At 45.0% G+C, this 19,719-nt stretch overlaps 1 long non-coding RNA gene across 1 annotated transcript; it reads right to left on the bottom strand.

Moving 5' to 3' along the window:
- Nucleotides 1–17,790: 17,790 nt before the first annotated feature.
- On the bottom strand, nucleotides 17,791–18,415 carry LOC111257737. The gene is made up of 2 exons (XR_002678318.1): nucleotides 18,199–18,415; nucleotides 17,791–18,129 (listed from the first exon to the last, which is right to left on the bottom strand). It is a non-coding gene; the product is annotated as an uncharacterized LOC111257737 (long non-coding RNA).
- Nucleotides 18,416–19,719: the final 1,304 nt, after the last annotated feature.

The following is a 19,719-nucleotide window of genomic DNA, read 5'->3' as shown; positions in this document are numbered from 1 at the left end:
TTCCCAACTTTGTTACACTCACCCGGTCTAAATCATAACCGAACCTGCTCAAAATCTTGGTCAAAGTTGGGTAAAATAGTCAACTCGGCCCTCTGGGCGTTCCAGCTCTAAGTCTGGAAAACCATCCAAAGTGCGCCTCTTGGCGAGGGTGTTCCTCCAAGTTTTTGAACTAGACTCAAGAAAAGCCCTTAATAGAAGTTGATGTCCTAAGACCGAAGAGCAACTCCTTCAATAACACCTTGGTCTTTTTCAAACAAGAAACTGCCCTAAAGTCGAGTCAAGGACAGCCAAACTCCTGAAATTTTCACCAACTCGGCTGAAATGCCTAAGTCCGAAAACTCTAGTTTTTGGCAAACCTTGGCCCAAGTTTCTCCAAATCCTTTCAAAATCAGAGTAAACACTTTTAATAAAGTTGAACTATGACCACAGTACTACAAGTTTGTTTAAGGGTCTTTTGAACGTTTAGTTTGAAAACCGTGAGTGGAGGGTCCCCAAAGCAAGTCAGATTTTTTGCTCGAGGTCGCCTCGACGCTAGCGCGTCTGAGCATGTTCGCCCGCGCGCCGCCCGCCACGTGGCCACCATCCCCTGGCGAGCTCGTCATCGCCCTACCCGCGCCCATGACAAGATGGGGCGAGCGCTGTGCTGGCCAATCGCCGCCGAGGCTGTTCCCCTCCCCCTGTGCGCGAGCCGCTCCGCCCAACCAGTGCCCGCGTCTTCCTTCCCCTCACACGCCACGCCACTGCCAAGCACCGGCCGTGCCGCCACCCCCAATCCGGCGCTTGACGCGACCAGACGCACGCCCGGCCTCACCAATCCTCCCACCCAGCAAAACCACACTTGCCAGACGCTATATCGTTTGCCCAATGCCTGGAGGATCCTGTCCCTGGAACTCCGCTTCTCCGGCCAATGGAGGCGCCAACCAATCGCCACCGCGACAGAGCACTTCCTTCTCCCTCGATCTTATCCTCTCGCTCGCTCGAGCTCGTTTCCTTCCTCCGAACACTTCCGCACATCTATAAAAAAAGGTACCAAAGCCTCTTACTAGAGTTCCCTTTGCCATCACCGCCTTTGTCGCTCTACCTGCTCTATTTTTTTCCACCGCACTTGGAGCTGCCACTCCGGCCAGCCCCGTGCAGCAACTCCTTCACCGTCAGCTTTGCCTTAGTCGCCTAGAGCTCGCCGACCTGCTCAAGGAGCCTCTAAGGCCCCTGTCTCGTCGGATCGCTGCCACCAGTTTCTGCGACGCCGACCCAAGCCGCCGCTGTTCCTCGTTCTCCCCCGGCTTGTTTCTTCCCGACCCCAAGACCTCGTCCGTAGGACCGGAGGTGAGCTTTCGAGCCCTTTCCAGCTCTGCCCGACCCTGATTCATCCACGAAAGTGACCGGACCTTGTCCGCCTCGCCCGAGTGCTGTCCGCCTTGCCCAAGTGTTGTCCGCCTCGCCCGAGGGCTCGGTTGAGTCTTTTCTTTTGATCGAGGGTATCTGTGTTAAATTCCAAGGACTTCTCTGTGTTAAATCTGAGGATCTCGATACAGTTTTTCCTTAAGTCTAAGGGTGAGATCGTAAGTTTTCCCCGATCCGACTCTTTTAACTCGTTTTAAATCGACAGAAACTTGGAAGTTACATCTTAAATTGAGGAAAAATCATAAAAATACCAAATCACTTTTGTTGGAGTCCTTGTTCTATCTAGTTTCTTACAAAATAAGTTTTCTCATGTTGCTATTGTAAATAATATCTTATGGTTTTATTCCTTGTTTAGGCCTTTTAAATCATAGTAAATAGAAGAAAAATGCTAAATAGGTAAATCTAACTCTGTGGTGAATGTTTTTGTGAGTTGAAACTCAGAGAAATGTTTAGGAGCCTGGAGAAGAACTTAAAGTTACTGTTTTAGCTTTACATTTGAAATCTAGAGTTAAATCTTACTTTTTGCATAAGTATTAATCCAGAGCTGAGAAAAATAAGAAATTTTAGGGAAGAGGTACATAAAAACTTTCAGAAGTAAATAACTCTCCTAATGCACTTGAACCACCCCAAACACAACCTCCCTCTCGCTTTCTGCAAACTCTAAGTTGCAAGAATCTAAATGTGTACGCAGTCACCATCAAAGTCAACTGCAAGTTTAAACCCGACTTCACCTTCCTTTGTGAAGTTAAGAGAAGTTAAAAACCTTGTTTAGGTGAATGTGGCCTATAGGCAACTTCCTTTCTACCATAATCAATGCTGTGCATCATTCGTGTTCGCGCCTGGTTGAAACTAAACTCTTGCATGTGCATGTCGTCTAGAAGCAAATCTCGCCGACGGAACCTACGAGCACTACCCCGCACCGGAGGAAGAACCCACCGTGGAGCTTCATCACTTGGAAGGAGAGCCTGAGCTAGATCAAGACCTTGAAGAACCGCTAACCCTTCCTGAAGGCAAGCCTCGGTGCATGCTCCCCTATTTTAAATTACGCAATATGTTGATGCTTAGGATTGTGCATTTACGTTTATAGGAGTTGGATGACACCTTAGATGCATGAACTTAGTACCCTTCTGATCTGAACACTAGCATGATAAGTCGCATAGATGCAATGCTAAATAGGACTCGGTAAGAGTTGAGTGATTGTCTGTCCCTCGCGAGTTATAGGAGTTGTTTGTTTACTCTTGCTACAACTATAAGGACAATGGACGGGACTGGGCTTATGTTCAGTTTTTGGTGGTTTGCCCCGTTTGTCTACACAAAAATGGACTAAGGTCGAAATGTGTCGGCGTTCGTGATCAAGTGTTTGAAGGTACTAATCTCATACCTAGTATGGGATAGGGAAGCCTACTACCTGATTGAACTGGGGCGTGGCATATCCTCCAGCTGTCCTTGGAACGTCGTTCCCATCATGCATCATGTGGGTGCAAGTGCGGTCATAGTACGGCAGAGGCCGGGATTATGGAGCATTGCATGCCAAAGGAAGTTGGCTCTAACACGTGCCTAAGGGATTGATGGGGATGGTTGACAAATGAAGCGACCCATCGTGGTGCGCGGATATCGTGAGATTAGGTTTGCCATGCATGGTTAATAAATTCGAATCAATCCATCTGGCTATCACAGTTTGGGACTGCTTGATCGCTATTCTGCACTGAGTGAAGATGGAACATGATGATGATATTAATCTAGATGTTTGTTCTTTAATTGCTTGGGAAACTATGATTATTTAGTATAAGTTGCTAATCTAAGCTAGTTAGTGAACATAGAACTTGAGCTAAAACATTGAAAGTAAGGACTGACTATATGTGCTTTTGGCAAAACAAACCCAAAGCCAAAAAGGCCTTGCATGTTTAGAAGTTGGTGACAGTATTGATCACCGGACGGGTCAGTCTTGCTGAGTATTAGTTGCTTAGCCTTGTTGTGGCATAACTTTTCAGGTGATGTCAATAGTTTGGCTGCTAGCACCACTTGGCCAACTCAGCTCCCTGCAGGCTGGACAGTCGAGTGGGATCCCTCCTCGGACGGCGAGGGCAGAGATTATTGATGTCATGATTGTTTGCATCATGATATCGTGTATCGACGTTTAGCTTCTGCTTGTTTTACTTCGTCTGGTTGAACATTGCAAACTTGTTTGAATTTCAAAAAACTCTGATGTAATAAATTGTTGAACAATGTTAATATGATGGGAATGTTGTAATCTCTGTGCTACTCACCTTCGTGTGAGCAATGCTTCTCGATCCTGTGTAAGTGGTTTATCGGATGAAATCAGACCGACGACCAAGTTGACTTGCTTAAAGTGCATGATCGCGTGTCAGGCGACTTAAGTGCATTTAAGCCAGGTTAATTTGGACGGTTCCGCCACAACTAGTATCAGAGCTTGAAGCACGGTACGGAGAGCAACAGACCTTAAAAACCCCTTTTCTGAATAAAAATTGCAAGAAACTAGTTGAAAAATTTGTAAGCTCGTTAAGGACGAGTTTAGTACTAGAAGCCCTAGGGGAATCTTGGGGTCATTTAAGGTGGCTAGTAACTATTGGTTATTTGTACTGACTTCTAGCACTTGTCGCCACATTTATCATACATGTGCAGAGTTTTGGATCACGAGTATGCGAAGGGTGATAGGAATTTGATTCCAACGAGCCTATCATCATGGTTGTCTTCCACCCACGTCTCTTATACGTGTGTAGGTTCCATATGTTAACGCATGTGAAGGATGGTATGGTTCGATTTCAACGAGCCTTTTGTCACGGTTGTCCGCCCACGTTTATTATACGTGCGCAAGATTCCGCATCACGAGAATACGAAGGGTTATGTGGTTCTATTCAAAGGAACCTATTTCCATGTTTGTTTCCATATCCATGCAGCGTTAAACACATAGGTGTCGTTTCTATAGTGAACGGTAATGTTTGTGAATGCTTTCGTGAGTGCTGGTACGAAAGGTTCAAGGTGTGATGTGTTTTTTTCTACAGGTACACTAACCACGTTTACGTACGAAACGAAGCTTAGCAACTCGACTAGTTATTATAGTGAGAGTCGTACTGTTGCCTTGCCACCAGCACTAACTGCGTAAGTCCAAGCTTTTTGGCGATTGTTTTGGTTGTGAGGACGACTAGGACGTGCATGCATTGTGAAATAAAAATCGCAACCTAAAGGAATAAGTTCAATCTCGTGTATGTCATAAAAGCAATGTACCACGATAAGGATTTTCTAGCTGTCCTTTTTCCGCCATGCAAGTATTGATAAAAATCTTTCAGGTTGTTCCAAGTAATAACTCCAGAAACTTTATATAATAAAGTTATGTTAAATATCCTAAATAACTTGCTGTAAAATTTTCATGAAAAGCTACCACCTAGGTTGAAAGTTAGGATCAGCTTTGTAACCCCCTTGTTTGGCTGATAACACTGAGTGTACACCAGTTGGAGTGTTACTGTTTCGACCACCCTAACGACTTTTTCTCCTAGGAGTCCTTTAATCAAAGTTTCTTAGAACTTAGTAAATAACATGGTGGTAAAGTTTCAGCTTCATTAGGTCTCTGGTTTTAAAGTTATGCTCAGCTTACTTCAACTCGGTTTGAAAAATTCCAGCATCTACCCCCTAATAGAAATCTGAGCTTATCACCCTGTTAGGTTCTGTTTTAGCTCTACCTTTGAATACCAAACTTGTTGCACACTACCTAAAGAACATGCTGATAAATTTTGAGGAATTCTGGATAAATTCTTGCTGAGTTATGAGTTTTTCTCTAACTATCAGAAATCTTTTTGATTTCCAAGTGTTGATTCCGTTCCTCACTTGTCCTTTTGTTACAGATGGCTCAGCACGTGTACATTGCGGTTGGTGTGGATGGCACCACCCACTCGACGTGCCTCCACTACGAGGGTTTTTTGGCCATACTGTGGGACACCCTGCGCTCGTTTGGGTACCCGTCACCGTCTGTTTACGCGGGACGCGCATACCAGGACCAAGGGATTCCTCGGATCTGCGTGCATGTGAAGGTGGCCCCACCCCCGGACCAGCCCCAGTGGCCACTTTTGGAGGTTGTGGCTGAGAGACACACGTTGCAGGATACATGGAAGTTCGCGGCTTTACAGGCATAGACACAGTTTTGCAGGGCGCACCCCCAAGAGATTGTGTTAGAACCGATTGGGTTGTTTCCTACCAGGGATAGGAGAGATCCGGATTGGTTGGACCGCATGGAGTACATGGACTTGCTAGGAGTTATGGACCCACAGCGTACGATCTTCGTCTCAGCCCATTGCATGAATGTGTTCTATCGGATGATTGAGATGCAAAGCAGGGCGATGACCACTGTGATTGGGATGGCCGTGGCCAACTAGGTTGCCCTCACCACCGTGCAAAATGGCATGGTACCGAAGGATGTTCAGATAGTAGATATGCAGGACCGGATTTCTAGTTTAGAGGAGGAGATAGTAGAAATGGAGCATGACATGGAGATGCTGGCTGACCAGTTCTATGATGTGAACATGGAGCTGGCAAACGCCAATGAGCACCAACAGGAGCACCACGCTGAGCTTAATGCTATCCACGCCTTAGAGGTGCAGTTGGATGAGCCTATGGCTCAGGAGGAGGAGGAGCCCAAGGAGATTGAGGGCTTTTCGAGTATGGATTTTGAGGAGGCCTCTCTGCAGCCCCGAGTTGGCGACGCACACTCTACTGCTCTTAGCCTTGCCTCCGTAGGCAACCTAGACTTTTAGATATATCGACTTGTTGGGAGCAGTTTCTTTTGTTGTACTCCTCAGCAACCTATATTTTGGCCAGTGATCTAATAGGTTAGCTTGAGTTGAGTATTAGGGTGTTGAAAAACTGATTCCATGTATGGTTTTGCCATGGCTACCGGCCAGTTGCAATGTCTAAAAATATGTGGCAGAATTTCAGTAGCTGTTTCTCCTCAGTTTTACCCCTGTTTCCACTCATTTTTGATGCAAGGTTTGAATACCAAAGTTGTGCAAAAACATGTGTTCTAACTTCTCGCAAAATTTCAGCTCCTTTGGATCGGTCAAACTCACGTTAGAACCAAAACATCGCAGCTCAGCTTGCTGAAAATCAGCCCACATCAGAGGAAGAACCCGCCGCGGAGCTTCATCACATGCAAGGAGAGCCTAAGCTAGATCAAGATCTCGAAGAACCGCTAACCCTTCCTAAAGGCAAGCCCCGGTGCATGTTTCCCTATTTTAAATTACGCAATATGTTGATGCTTAGGATTGTGCATTTACGTTTATAGGAGTTGGATGACACCTTAGATGCATGAACTTAGTACCCTTCTGATCTAAACACTAGCATGATAAGTCGTGTAGATGTAGTGCTAAATAGGACTCGGTCAAAGTCGAGTGATTGCCTGTCACTCGCGAGTTATAGGAGTTGTTTGTTTACTCTTGCTACAACTATAAGGATGATGGATGGGGCCATGCTTATGTTCGGTTCTTGGTGGTTTGCCCTGTCTGTCTAAACGAAAATGAACTAAGGTCGAAATGTGTCGACGTTCGTGATCAAGTGTTTGAAAGTACTAATCTCATACCTAGTATGGGATAGGGAAGCCTAGTACCTGATTGAACTGGGGCATGGCATACCCTCCAGCTGTCCTTGGAACGTCGTTCCCATGGTGCATCATGTGGGTGCAAGTGCGGTCATAGTACGACAGAGGCCGGGATTATGGAGCATTGCATGCCAAAGGAAGTTGGCTCTGACACGTGCCTAAGGGATTGATGGGGACGGCTGATAAATGAAGCGACCCTTCGTGGTGCGCGGATGTCGTGAGATTAGGTTCGCCATGCATGGTTAATAAATTCGAATCGATTCGTCTACCTCTCACAGTTTGGGACTGCTTTATCGCTATTCTGCACTGAGTAAAGATGAAACATGATGATGATATTAATCTGGATGTTTGTTCTTTAATTGCTTGGGAAACTATGACTGTTTAGCATAAGTTGCTAATCTAGACTGGTTAATGAACATAGAACTTGAGCTAAAACATTGAATGTAAGGACTGACTATAGGTGCTTTTAGCAAAACAAACCCAAAGCCAAAAAGGCCTTGCATGTTTAGAAGTTGGTGACAGTATTGATCACCGGACGGGTCAGTCTTGCTGAGTATTAGTTGCTCAGCCTTATTTTGGCTTAAATTTTTAGGTGATGTGAACAGTTTGGCTGCTGGCACCACTTGGCCAACCTAGCTCCCTCCAGGCTGGATAGTCAAGTGGGATCCCTCCTCGGACGGCAAGGGCAGGGATTATTGATGTCATGATCGGCTTCATCATGATATCATGTATCGACGTTTAGCTTCCGCTTGTTTTACTTCGTCTGGTTGAACCTTGCAAACTTGTTTGAATTTCGCAAACTCAGATGTAATAAATTGATAAACTATGTTAATGTGATGGGAACGTTGTAATCTTTGTGCTACTCACCTTCGTGTGAGCAATGCTTCTCGATCCTGTGTAAGTGGTTTATCGGATGAAATCGGACGGACGACCAAGTTGACTTGCTTAAAGTGCATGATCGCGTGTCAGGCGACTTAAGTGCATTTTAGCCAAGGTGATTTGGGCGGTTCTGCCACACTTCGACAGCGAATGAAGGCATGCCATCAAACTGATCATAATCATCTGACTGGTCTATTTTGTCCTCGACTCCCGAGATTTTTCTTTGACCTGGAAGAACTATGTGGCGCTTTACCTCCCATGATTTTTCTTTATCTTCTGAATTTTTCTTGCATTTGATAGACATATCCTTCACACCGAAAACATGATGGACATCATTGGCCAGGACGAATGGTTCATCATTGTATTCAGTCTTGGTCAGGTCCACTATTATCATTCCATACTTATCTTTCGTTACGCTACCTCCAGTTAGCTTCACCCATTGGCAACGAAATAGAGGGATGTTCAGCGGTTCGTGTTCGAGTTTCCAGATCTCCTCTATGAAACCATAATACAAGTCCTTACTCCTGTTGCTGTCTATGGCATCTATACGAACACCACTATTTTCATTGGTGCTTCATATGAAGGTCATCTCGTTGCTTCATATAATTTAGGTCCTATCGTGCTTCCAATGTATCTTTTGATTTCCCATAACAACCCATGAAGGCTAGCACGTTCACACAAAGATTCTTCATTAGGTGCATCATGGCTATTGCGTTGCGTACTTCTAGGATTTCCTAATAAGGTAGCTCCAAAAATATAGACTTCTTCTTCTCATGGGTGCACGTCCATTATCATCGTTCGGAACAGATTCGCTACCAAGACCCTTTCCAAAGGCTACCCTTACATCCTTTATCATCTCAAATACACGCTTTCAATTATGGTGTGCAGATTTTTTTACGATGGTCTGGCGCCCCTTTGAAAGCATCCCTTTCTTTCTTTATGGGTGGTTAGCAGGAAGAAATCGAGAATGGCCCATATACACGACCTTCCTACAATGTTGCAAATACATGCTGTCTGTGTCATCTAAACAGTGGGTGCATGTACGATATCCGTTGTTTGTCTGTCCTGAAAGGTTACTGAGCGCAGGCCAATCATTGATGGTTAGGAACAACAATGCTAGCAGGTCAAAGCTATCTTGTTTATCTTCATCTCAAACATGTATATCTTCTTCCTTCTAGAGCAGTAAAAGTTCATCAACCAGCGGTCTTAGGTAGATGTCAAAGTCATTGCCAGGTTGATTTGGGCCTTGGATAAGCACTGGCATCATAATGAACTTCCACTTCATGCACAGCCAAGGAGAAAGCTTGAACATACATAGGGTCACAGGCCAAGTACTATGTCCACTACTCAACTCACCGAATGGATTGAATCCATCAGTACTTAAACAAAACCTTATATTCGTTGCATCACTTTCAAAGTCCGGAAATACTTTATCAATTGATCTCCACTGAGCCCCATCCGTGGGGTGTCTCAGCATCTCATCTTGCTTATGTTCTTCTTTGTGCCGCCGCATCAATTTAGCATTCGCCTTGTTTCTGAACAATTGCTTCAAGTGTGGTATTACAGGGAAATACCACATCACCTTCACGGGAACTCTCTTCTTGGGAGGCTGCCCCTCAACATCACTAGGATCATTTTGCCTGATCTTATACCGCAGCGCTCCGCACATAGGATAAGCATCCAATTTCTCGTATTTACCACCACGATAGAGGATACAATCATTAGGGTATGCGTGTATCTTCTGAAACTCCAATCCTAGAGGGAAAACAACTTGTTTAGCTTCATACATTGTGGATGGAAATTCATTATTCTCGGGAAATGTTCTTTACAATTTTCAATATCCCCTTAAATGCCTTATTGGACACACCTTTTTTGCCTTCCATTGCATCTTGTCCAGTATGGTACCCAGTTTTTAATGCCCTTACTTGCAATTTGGGTACAATAATTTTTTGTGATCATCTATCATGCGCTGCAATTTTTCTGATTCCTTCTCAGTTTTGCAATCTTTCTATGCATCCCGCAGTACCTGACCAAGATCATCAATATGGCCATCTTCTGCAAACTCTTCTTCATCGGCCTCGCCCATTGTAGTATCTGCAAAAGCTTGGTTTGCAACCCAATCTGGAATGTTGTTATCCTCATCCTCTTCTTCGCCGTTTTCTATTACAACCACTCTTTCACCATTCTTGGTCCAAACCAAATAGTTAGGCATGAAACCGTATCTAAACAAGTGGTTATGAACATTTGCCCAAGAAAAGTAGTCCTTCTTGTTATTGCCTTGGAAGCATGGACAACGTATGAATCCCTTCTCTGGCTTGTTGGCTTTGGCCACTTCGAGAAAATAATGCAAACCATCAACAAACTCCTTGGTCCGTCTGTCCATGTTATACATTCATTACTAATCCATTTGCATCATATTACGTGAGAAATGGACATAGGTCTTCATATTAGATAAAGAACTTGATCAATAATAGGTAGGGGAAAAATAGATTAAATGTGTTTATAATATTTCTTGTGGCAGACACGTGGAAGATTGTACACATGCATGTACTAGGATGTTGTGAACCAACAAGATCTCTAAGGAAGAAGCATGACTTCTCAGCTCGCTGAGGTCACTACTAGGGAATCCACGTTTAGTATTGGCTTCACAACCAGTACTAGTAGTTCGGTACTAAAGCGAGAGTCTTTAGTACCGGTTGAAATAACCTGCCATCGCTGCCGCTCTCTGCCCTCCACCCCACCCTCTACCCCGCCACCGCTCCACCTCTCCACCCCACCTCCGCCTCCGCACCGCCCCGCTGCCCTCCACCCTGCCACCCTCCGCTCTCCACCTAGCCACTTCCGCCGCCCGCTGTCGCTGCTGCTCTCCGTCCTCCGCCCCACCCTCCACCCCGCCGCCTTTCCTCGCCGTCGCCCTCCGCTGCCGCCACCTCACCTCGCCCCACCGCTGCTCCTCACTGCAGGTGAGGGGTGAGCGGAGGGGGGAGGGCAGGCGAGCCAGATCGAGGAGATCGAGCCGGCGGGTGAGTGTGTGAGAGAGAGATAGAGAGAGGAGGGGGGAAGAGTTGGGTGAGAGACAAATAGAGGAGGGGGGAGGGACCGGGTGAGAGATAATTAAGGACTGGGTAGTAGGGGTGGGGGCGGAGGCGGACGGGAGGCACTTTAGTACTGGGTGGGGTTCCCACCCGATACTAAAGGGCCCCCTTTAGTACCGGGTGGAGCCTCCACCCGGTACCTGGCGTATGGTAGCCTTGTAGCACCATCGTCATTGGTGGCAGTCTGGCACCATTGAGGTCGAGGTGATCTTCCACGTCCTGGATGTCCTAGTAGAGTTGCGGAGGAACCGCGTACTCCAACGCTCTTGCCCCTTCATATGTGCATGATTATGCTAACGGCTAACCGGATGTGTTGTGTTGTATGCGTTGTGTTGTGGTGTTTGTGTAAACTATATGTTGTGTGTTGTGTCTCTTTGCCTGTGATGTGCAGGTGTAGGATGCGACATGGCGGTCGACAGCATGAGGTGAAGGTCAAGTGAAAGGTTCATGCTGATGAACTAGGGCTGTGAAGGGTGAACACGAGTAAGCTTGGACCGAGGGACCCGAGGAGTCCGGGTGGAGTCATGGGCGATCCGCATTGTGGCGGAACCGTCCAACTTAAACTGGTTTAAATGCGCCTAATTGCTGCCAACGCAGCAATTATCCGAAACACACTTAAAACAGTATAAGTCCGGTCGTCCGCCTAGTGTCCCTAGGACTCCTCGAAGGATCCACGTCGTGTCTCATAGCCATACATCAGGATTGTATCCGCGATGGGATAGCATCAACAAATATTACATTTTTACATACATATATGAGGTACGAGTTAATACAAGACGTAGTTTGAAGCAAACTTAACAGTGCAGTGTTAGACAGAGTCCTAGGATTTAAACATAAACGGTTTGGTGGAGATGAGCATTATAACACTTCTTCTAAGGGTATTGTGAGACTCGTAACAATACCCTAGGATTTCGGGGCTTCCTCTCTGGTGGACTCCTGTGGTGCTTCTGAAAATAGCCACAAGGGATAACCCTGAGTACGGGATACTCAGCAAGTCTTACCCGACTAATCAATATATTAGTTTTTCTTGGAAGTACATGATAGCTTTTTCGGTGTACTTGGCTGATACATTTTTACTAAAAAGCTTACTACAAGTGAGACCTTAGTTTTATCTTTTATTTGGGTTAAGTCGTTACCTAACTATTCTAGGTGATGATAAAAGATTAATTGCAAACAACAAGGTATTAAGTCATACACCAAACATTATCAGAAAGATATGACATTCATGAATTTATGCTACGATGCTCAACAGTGATCAAGTGCATTCATAACCAAGAATTGCGGCGATCCGGATCATATTACATCCTGCAGGAGAGTACCCTGATCACCAGCTATATACGACTGTCCAGGTCGTACGTAACGACTTTTCGATTAGCAAAATCAATGATTGGGAATAAGACTACCCGGACCCAGGGATGCACCCCCACATGGGACCCCACGTCTGGCCCGATCACCATGTGAGTTTTAGGCTACGCCCCTGCCAATCTCCAGCATGTCAAGCGCGGGTACGAAGTATTCCCGATCAGAGAGTTTACTAACCTACTGGGCTTTACTGGTCCCATACCCAGTAAGTGATCAGATGATTATCACTTGATCAAAGGTTAAGACAACGAATCGAGCCTTAACCAAATTAATCTAGCAGACAGAACTACATCCTTAGCTTCTGTCCGCTTCTCAATTTTCAAGTCATCTTTCCATGATTAATATGTATGACTCAAAATTTGCCTTAAAATTTGGTAAACCAAGTATTTAAGCAACTAAGCAATTCTAGACTTGGGTTATTTACTAAAGGTTTGAGCAAGTGGCAAAGATGTCCTTAAAACAAGGTATGATAATGCACAAGAATGGGTTTCAAGCAACTCCTAGACTTAGTGCATACATATGGCAAATAACCAATAATAGACACATGAAATATTGACTCTAAAATAATAGGGATAATGCACCGGGGCTTGCCTTGTTTGCTAAAAAAGTTAGCACTGTCCGAAGGGTTGGCCTCGCAGGGGACCAATTCAAAGACTTCCTCAAATTCCGGAGATCCTTCTGAATATTCCGAGAAATCTCCTTCTGATGCTTCGGTGTCTATAACACAACGTATGCAGGGGTTAGGAATGCAAATTTTTGAAAACAAGACTATACAACTTTCCTTCATGATAAAGTTGCAAGCCAACAAGGACTATACAATTTATCATAATAAAGTTGCAAGCCAACACACAAAAACCCGAAAAGATTAGCCCACAATTTTTATTTCCTTAATTATCCTTACTTAAGGCCTTTTCTTTTATTTTTAGAAAATTTTATAATTATTTTCTAGCTTTAAAACCTAATTTCCTATGATTTAATAATAATTTGTAATTATGAAAATGTTATTCCATATTTTATGCATTTAATAAAGATTAAGTATTTATTTAAATACCTTAAAAGAAAGGCATTAAATAAATACTCAAATTTTTATTATTTTTCTAGGGTATAAAAATTTTAATGCATAGAGGAAAATAAAACAAGCCTAACAAAATGGGTTTCACTAATTTTGGACACTCCTAGAAATTTCTGTGATTTAAATGGTGAGATTCGGATTTAAACTAATTATTCTATAAAGGAAATCTAATTTTTCCCGAAAAAATACCCCCGGCAACTTTTCTCACGCGACCCTACTCTACCCCCTCTCTCTTGCGCTGGGCCCGTGGCGCGGACCCACCCCTTTTCCTATTCATCCTACCCGCCGGTCTACCCCCTCCTCTAACGGGCTCTCTGGGCCGATTCTTCTTTTCGTTTTCTTTTTCCAACCGGTGACGGCCCGACGGCCCATCCTTCTTTTTCTCTTTCTCCCGCAACGCCGGCCTGCTAGATTTCTGGGCCTCGGGTCCTCGGCCCACTCGACGCCCGCGCCCGGCCGGCCTGCCTCCTCTTCTCCTCTTCTCCCCACTGACGCGCGGGCCCGGCTCCAGCGCCTTCTTCTTCCTCCCGCCAAAATCCTGAGCGCAGCAGGGGGCGGCGCGGCTCGCCGGCCGGCACCCCACCGGCAACGGGGCTAGGCCAAGGAAGCATCCCCATGCCATAGCACACCCGGGCGCGGCGACAGCTCCCCGGGAGATGGCCGGAGCTACTCCCTCCACGACGGCGGGCGGCGGCGCCTACGGCCGGTCGTGGCGAAGCACGACAACGGCTTAGCTTACCCAAGGACCCGCCTACGACTACCTAAGAAGAAAGAGAGCAAGCGCAAAGAGGTGCTCACCGTGAGCAGGAGGTGCGGCGACGGCGGACAGAAACAACGGTGGCGTAGGGTATTCCAGCAAGGATGTTGGACAACGACTCGACTGAGGTGTAGCTGGGGTGTCTGTGGAGGAGTGGGCAAGAGGAATCGGCGGGAGCTGTGGTGTGGTGGGAGAATTTTACCCGGCGGTGGCGGCTTCGACAGAAGGAGCGGCGGCGGTGAAAAAGAGCGGCGGTAAAAGGGGCAGCGCGGGAGCGGTAGTTATTCATGGTTTTCACCGCGCGCATGGTTGCCACCGTGGTCTACTCTTAGGCCTGCGTGGTGAGGAGGGTGGCCTAGCTATCTTGAGCTGGACAGCGGCAGACGCACCGGCGGCGACACGTCCTGCTTGCTCTGTCGCCCCTCCCCTTTCTTATTTTCTAACGCCCGAAATTCAGAGCTCCACCACGGCCGATTTCAAATCCAACGGTTCACAAGTCACTTAAACAAAGTTGTAGATAAACTTGAGTCCTTCAACTTTCATTTAAGTTTCTACCCGAGATAAACATCCTAGCACAGTTAAATTTCGAATTCCCTTTCTTCTGTAACTGAATCACTTGAATTCGAAGTTCAGCTCGTCAGTCTTGAACAGAGTCACTCACCTGACTTTGAAAATGATTTCAGTGATCTAAATCCCTTCCTCTTTGTCCAACTACTTCCCATTTGTGTTCTACAACCTTCAAAGGTTCCATTTTGCCCATAAACACTTGCACCTTTTGTTCTACATTTTTCTGAAATCGGCTCCAAACTTGGCCATATAGTGCTGTTTCAGACTTAGTTAAATTCAGCAAGACAGTCTACCCGTGACAATGTGCTGACTTTGAGCTTAAATTTAAATTTGTTTCCCCTCACTGTTCCGGATCAACAACACCTGAAAATACCTGTCCAAAGTCCATACTTTAATATGGTATAGTTGTCTTGATCCACTTATTTGAAAAATTCAACAGAATTTAATTTCCAAAAATGAACTCTGTGCTGTTTTTCTGAAATTGCTGTTGTCGGACAGGGAACAGTAACTTTGATTTTCAATTTCTTTCTTTGATTCTCTTGAGGTATTTAGGACCAAATCTTGTCCCAAATCTTGATCTTTAAGTTCTAATCACCCTTACACCTCCATTCCATATTTTTGCCAAATGTTTCTGAATTTCGAATTCAAAAATCAAATTTCGGTCAAATTTGACCCGAATTTGATTTTTAGCCAATTTCTTCTCCTTTTCTTCATGAATTGCTTCCATTTCCTCAGGGCTACTTTGATAACTAAAAATGGCAGGTATTACACGCATGATGCACGGAAGAGTAAGAGTATACGGATGGTGATGGAGACAGCGTCGGTCGAGTCAAGCGGGATGGAGGCGAGTCGAGTAGGCTTGATCTTTTGCTTAAAGTGATCAAGACTTTATGGTTCTCCACACCGTTTGGATAGCCCTTAAGAGGCTTTTTTACACTTGTATAGTGAGTTTTTTCTTTCTTGTATACTACTCACTTGTATACTACTTTCATGTGTTACCCTCGTATCATGCTGTGAATATACCATGGTAGGCTAGCCACCTTCTCATGTTAGCTTGTGTGATCTTCATGTATATCTTGTCATGCTAGCTTTGTAATATATCTTGGTGGATGATCCACATGAATATCGTGCCATGCTTTAGATTAGTCTTCATATTGGGTATGGCATGTTGTTCATTTGGTATCATTTTAGCTTAGTATCTTTGTATGATCATTTGCATCTTCTTGACATTTTTGTTTGCCCAAACATTTATTCATAAATATGGAATCATGTTACAATGCTTAAGTTCCTCTCATTGGTATCATCATTGCATTGTGTGGCATGAATTGAGCTTCATCTTGGTTTTGGGCCTGCTTTGTCATTGGGTTGCATTTTGCTCCTTCTTTGGATTTTCTTTTCCCTTTGATTGGCGTTGGAGCTTTTCTTTTGCCCCCTTCTTTTCCTAGTTTTTGTTTGCTAGGTGTCTTTGGTTGAGGGGGAGTTCGACTACATTGGAGGGGGAGTTTGAACCAAAACTTGCTTTGGTTTTTGATATCCACCTTTGATCTTTTAATTGGTATCACATTTGATCTTTCAATTGGATTTCATTTTCTTTAAGTGATATCAATTTTTAATCCTTCAATTAGTATCCCTTCCATGGTACTCAATTGGAATCGTTGGTGGTTCTTCTTTTGCCATGGAACTCTTCCTAGTTGGTTTAACCCTCCTGGGCTATCTTGATTTTGAGCCAAATCCCATCTCTTTTAGCATTGCATTGTATTTGTATCATATTGTACTTTGTATACTTTACACGAGATGAGCTTCTCCTATATATCCTTAGCATTTCCTTATGCTATTTGTGAACTAGTGCATTAGTTGGTGATTGTGCAGCATATGCTCTTGATGATATTGTCATATAACCATGTTGAGCTAAATGCTTTTCTGAATCAAATGTCAATCTTGAATAATGAATTATGAAATGCTTATCACCCATGACTAGCTACCTGTTCATGCATTGCTAAATTAACATGATGTAATTTTCACTTATTTCCTACAATTTCCTATACAAAATGGTGCATATATTTAAAAAAATCACAAATATGAGCTTGAAAAATTTCTCCATTGTATTTTATTATAAAAATCACAAATTACTCTAGCTCTAAAGTATAAAGCTTAGTATACTAACCATGTATCAAGGAAGAATGAAGTTTCTAACCTTTAGAGAATGAGTGAAATCCCTAAGAAATGGTTTTCAATCCAGCAGCACCTCTGTTATGGCGTCACGGTTAGGGTGAAGCTCAAGCTGTGGTGAATGGCACGGGCAGAAGAAAGAAGGAGGCAGATTTATAGGAGTAACTTTAGTACCGGTTTGAGACACCAACCGGTACTAAAAGGCCCACATCATTGCTGGTTGGTGCTCCCACTACTAAAGGGGGTGGCACATTAGTACCAGGTTGGGGTATCAACCGGTACTAATGTGCCTCCAACCGGTACTAAAGGGGGTGGCACATTTGTACCAGTCAAAATACAACTAGTACTGAGTCTCGGGACAAATGGTCAATTTCGAGCTGTGAACTGACAGTGATAACGTTTTACTGTCTGTTCCAAGCAAGCAGTTGATGTTGTGTTGGTCGACGGCGTTATCTCCATGGGCGGCACAGGACGGTGTGTGCTAAAGCGCCGCAGCGTCGCCAGGCCCCCAACCCACCTTTTTCCAACCCATCACAGCCACCTAAGTGGTCTGCCGGAAGCCCAGCGGCCTCAAGGATGGCAGTGGCGATGGTAGTTGAAAGAGCAGCTAGAGCTGATTTTACAGGGGAGAGAAGAGTACACAAGGTCGGAAGGGGATCGGTGCCAACCCAGCAGGGCGCACGACTGGTCCAGACCTTGAAGTAGGCAGCGATGGTGTCAATGAAGGCGTTGAAATCGATCGCAAAGCCGTACAAGACCATGCGGTTGCGGCTTTTCCGGTCACACAAAAACCAGCAGCAGGGTAGCGCTGTTGCCGATTAGTTAGGGAGCATAGACGCGAAGGACGACAGTGTTTTTAATTTAAGGTAAAAATGAAGACTTAACAAAAGCACTTCATTATAGTCTAATGTGTCTGTAGCCTGCGAAGCAAGGAATATATGCGTTAATCGATTACAGTTGATGGACCTGCTGCACAACGCGCATCCATGGTAACCATGTAACAATAATCAAAACAAGCGCAACGCTGAGTACTGATCATTTTATTTACTTACATACAAATGAACCAAAGGGTTTCAGAAAAGAAATGAAAAGAAACAACAAAAAATTACAAGAACCCCTCTAGCCATTATTTTATTCACTGCGCCGTAATCCGGTGGACTATATATCGGATGAGAATGGTCATCCATGACCCCTCCTGATGTCATACTCCTCCCAGCATCTGCTATAATTGGTATCATAAGCGCTTGCAGGTGTTCGAGAATTTAGGGAGATTATTGCGTTTACGTACCATGGGCTGCGGAGCTTTCATCAGCAAACGATGGGACAAGGAGTAGGAGAGAGGCGAAGCAGAGCACCAATAAGCCTGTGCTGCTTGCCCTGGGAGCCATCGTGGTAGCGTCTGCAGTTGCTGCGTACTCTCTGTAAGCATCGTGGTAGCCCTGGATGGGCTGTTGGTGTTGGGAGGGCAACCTAGACACGGCCATTCATCCTTCCAGGTCCCTTGTCCTTTGGTGTCCAACGGCACTGGACAGCCTTGTCCATGCTGGTCAAGCTCAGTCAGCGGACTAAGTGCTGACCATCGATAGTGTGACAGTAGCTAGGCTCTGCCAGCTGGAGTAAAGTGGTAGCATGCGAAAAATTCGGGACATGTCTTGTCTGCGAAAGAGTCCGGATTTCGTTGCAAGTGCCACGGCTCGTTGGACCCCTCCTGCTGATGCCACACAGCTCGATTTTGCAAGTGGAACCGCTCAATTTGCTACTTGCAGCTTGATTTTGCTTCTGTTAATTGCTTCTCAATTTGGCCTTCTACTGCTTAAATTTGCTGGTGGTGTGGTGGAATCGGCATGGTTCTCATAAAGGGTGCTAAAAAGGTAGGTTAGAACTAGTTTGGAGACATTGCCCAAAATTATTGTGTGGGAAAAAATCCTCCCAAGCCAACAGTTCCCAAAAACTTGGCTGCAAAAAATCGAACTTCTGCCGCATCATCCATCCATGGGACCATCGGTTGATTTTTTTTGCATGAACAGTACCGAACGGTGCCTCCTCTCTTGTCGCTTTTCCTTTTGCCACACGTCCTATAATCACTGCAAATAAACTTGCTTCTGAGAACTATAACCAGACATGTAGGTTACTGAAGTCGTCCAAAGACAGTTTACTGCTGCCCTCGATCAACAAGTTACTCCAGTATTCTTCTCCTTCCATTTGTGTTGCCATTTGCCCTCTGAGCTCTGAAATTGGGTCAGAGCTTAGTGTTTCTCAAGCTATACCTGTAGAGTCCTATTAGAATAAATAACAGCCTTGTTAACAGACAAGTATCAATTGTAGCCCCATATATGATTTGAGTTTGGCTAATTGAAATGTGGCACTCAACATTGCAGCATGTTCAGGAAGGTATCGTTATCTAGCGTGCAGGCATCTCTTGATTAATGGTCGACATGGTAACCCTAGGATCTCTATGGACTTCAATCTCCAGAAATGGAAGCCCGACCAAGAGCTAGATAAAAGGCTAGGCCGATGGGCCCAATGGGTGCTAGGCCCACCGGCCCATGACATTTTTAACCCTCCAGAAGACCGTTTTCATCGTGTAGGCATCGAGATAGGCCCATCAGCCTATGACCTTTTCGTCTCTCTAGATGCTCATCTTCGTCGTATAGGCTACTCTTTATAACCCTTGTCCAGGTGTATGTCAAGCCCATACAAAAACCTTATGTTGTGTTATGGTCGGCATATCTTATCAGAGGAGGCGTTAGGAATATTCCGCTGGTTGGTGCAGTTAGTAAATTCTAGTTTGTTTCATATTAGAGTTTGG

This window comes from Setaria italica, chromosome VI (assembly GCF_000263155.2).
Source record: "Setaria italica strain Yugu1 chromosome VI, Setaria_italica_v2.0, whole genome shotgun sequence".
In the NCBI taxonomy this organism is placed as follows: domain Eukaryota; kingdom Viridiplantae; phylum Streptophyta; class Magnoliopsida; order Poales; family Poaceae; genus Setaria; species Setaria italica.
This window is presented reverse-complemented; position numbering and strand designations above follow the sequence as displayed.